This window comes from Triticum aestivum, unplaced genomic scaffold (genome assembly GCF_018294505.1).
Source record: "Triticum aestivum cultivar Chinese Spring unplaced genomic scaffold, IWGSC CS RefSeq v2.1 scaffold163420, whole genome shotgun sequence".
NCBI lineage: Eukaryota > Viridiplantae > Streptophyta > Magnoliopsida > Poales > Poaceae > Triticum > Triticum aestivum.
In genome coordinates, this window is record NW_025241908.1 from 1 (window position 1) to 3,224 (window position 3,224).

At 37.3% G+C, this 3,224-nt stretch overlaps 1 pseudogene; it reads left to right on the forward strand.

Annotated features, from left to right (window-relative positions):
• Window positions 1-629: 629 nt before the first annotated feature.
• LOC123176890 ((E)-beta-caryophyllene synthase-like) lies at window positions 630-3,131 on the forward strand (annotated as a pseudogene).
• The last annotated feature ends 93 nt before the right edge of the window (window positions 3,132-3,224 follow it).

Below are 3,224 nucleotides of genomic sequence, written 5' to 3' on the forward strand. Positions count from 1 at the left end.
AAACAGTTACAGTAGGAGATTCAGACACTGTTCTTCTGATTATGCACTGGACTATGGCCATTTTCCATTAAAATTAGCTAGTAATCTGTATATTTAGGCAGTATATGGCGCCAGATGTGGGGGTTTGACCAGCGGAGTACTAAAAAAATCACACATGGCCATAATACCCTTATTGGCTAAACTTTTTTTTAATTAACAGTATAAAATCAACGGCGGAAAATAATCGGTGGGGGAGTTACAAGAAATTACAAGTCGTAACTCTTCTATCACCGTAAAAGAGCTAGTTTATTTTGTTTGGCCTCTGTTAAACATCTTAATTAGTGAATTAGGAAAATCTTTTTTCTCCATTTAAAAAAACTCGACGCAAGTAATCTTACTGAATATACAGTACTCCATGGTTAGGCAGTTCTTAGGTTCACGTAGACACCAATAAAATTAAATAAAATAAACAAATAAAGGATATACTGGGAGCGTTGATCTGTTCTAATTTCTACCTGGTTTGGAAGCGGTTGGTATACTAATCAACAGTCTAGGCTGCTTCCAGCCCTGAGCCGCTGTACTATACGTTCCTTCTTCTATATAAAGCAAGTGATGAGTAGAAGTCGATTCACTCGGTCCTTGTTGTGCAAATGGCAACCAGCTGCTGCGACTACGTTCCTTCTCTGCCACTGGACGACATGCACAAGCCACGGCCTTATCGTGCCAGCCCATGGGGTGACTACTTCCTGACCTTCAAGCCATGCACCCCATCGCAGGTACGGGTTTCTACCGTATTCATTCCATAATACTCCCTCCGTTCTTAAATATATGTCTTTTTAGAGATTTCAACAAGGGACTACATACGGAGCAAAATGAGTGAATCTACACTCTAAAATATGTCTATATACATCCGTATGTTGTAGTTCATTTGAAACCACGAAAAAGACTTATATTTAGGAACGGAGGGAGTACTATATATAAGCAACTAGTAAACAGCATGTGAGCGCATGTAGTGGTGTGAGCGTGTCTGTGAGTGCCTACGTTATATTAGGTGTTTCTCAAAAAAAAAAAAAGCTCTCCGGGAATTCAGATTATAAAGCAAAACACCATGACCTTTCCAATTAATCTGAAAGATTTCAACCCATACGTGGACTCTCACAGAGGCCTTCTCTGTCAACAAGGATCGAACTAATGTAATATAAACTCGACGGCACACCTTCCCCTCTGAAAAAGGGCCATCGAACAGAAGAAAAAAGAAAAACCAATGACATACAATACGATGTATTTTACTCCTACTTTTGTTTCAGTTTAGTTTAACAGTCAGTTCTCAGAACCTGCAAACTGGACCGATTTACTTTACTTTTCTAGAAGTATTACTACTCCATATATGCCTACCAAACCATGCGATGGTTGGTCAAAGTAGTTGCCTAAGAAGATGAAGTGGAAAAACTCGTAATTCGATTATTAGTGGATCTGGAGGGGTTTTCTTCTGCAACTGCTTTTAGATGCGGAAGATGTACACTCAAGATGTTAATCAATTGCAAGGTTAGATATTTTCTGTTAAGAGTACTGGGAGAAGTGCTGGTTCACATTTGATTGCCACCTGAAAAAAACTTGAGTGTGAAGCTATCAACAATTAATGTAAGAGGGCGCTTTGGCTCCCCGGCTCACAAGCACATAAGTGAAAAGTAAATTCATTATAAATAGTAATCAGTTTTAAAATGATATTTCTTTTGCAAACAAACATGCGCTCTGAGAAGGCTATTATAAAAGCATTTCAGAGTATCAATTTTGTTTTACTTTTCAGAGCACCAGGAATGTCATGTCATTATGAAATTTTGCATGCTGCTAGTCAACAAACATGTTGTCTTCCTTTTTTTTCTTAGAATTTTTGAAATTATTTGTTGTTTTGTGTCATATCCATCTTCTTGTTATTGTTTATCATGTCAATGTCATGGGTTTGGCATTCCTTATGCATTATTATGAGACTTCGTCCTACATCTTACAGTGGGGTACAATTACATACGGAGGAAACTTACTTTCTGTCAATTTTCTATCAATTTTCTGTCACCACTCTTTTCTTTTATTATTTCTCATGGATTTCCATAGGAACTAAAATAAATCATATGAGAAAAAATGATTCTAAATCATTTTTCCACATAGATTTTATGGTCATATAACTGAGCATTCAAAGATATAAAATTGGTGACGACAATTTTATAATGGCTAAAATAATTTAAAACAAACTTTGAAGGTGGCGCCCATGCATATTCATGGGCCACTTAGTTAATTTCTTAACGTCATATGAACTAAGTGTGACTAAGAGCTTGTCATGTCATCAATCAACATGTCTTGCAGTATTTATCAATGGAAGACAGGGCAGAAGCTAATAAGCAAGAGGTGCTGAAAATCATACTAGACACCGTGAGCTCTACCGATCTACCTCAAAAGCTGGAGCTTGTTGACACATTGCAGCGTATTGGGGTGGACTATCACTACCGACAAGAGATTGATGAATTGCTGCGTGATATATATTGTGACAGGCATGAAATTCATGACCTTTATACAGCTGCCTTGCGGTTTTACTTGCTTAGGAAACATGGCTACCCTGTCTCTTCTGGTACGTGAACATGTTTGAGTGGACGTTACAGAACATGATGTTATACAAGCAAATATAACTGTATTATTTCCATTCTACTGATTATACAATTGAAAATGTAGCTGTACTATTTCCATTCTACTAATAATATATTTTTTAGTTGCTTTAACATCTTGGTATAATTATGCAGATGTGTTTACCATGTTTGTTGACGGGAACAGAATTATTGGGAGCACTGATGCTATAACTTTGTTGGTTCTCTACAACGCTGCACATCTGAGAACCCATGGAAAAAAAATACTTGATGATCTTATGACTTTGACAAAGCAACTCCTAAAATATACAGTGAACCAGTTGGATCCGACATTGGCACAAGAAGTGCAATACACCCTAGAAACTCCCCTTTTCAGGAGGCTTCACCGAATTGAAGCAAAGCGCTACATCTCAAGAGAAAAAGCACACACGAAACGAGACCATATTGGAGTTTGCAAAGCTGGACTACAATATCGTGCAAAGTTTGTACTGCGATGAGCTTAAAGATCTTACCCTGTAAGGCTCAGCTATATTTATGTGAATTAACTCATTTATTGTTAACACATCGTATATTCTTAACAAATTAAATGCATTGCCCCCTTCTATATGTGTC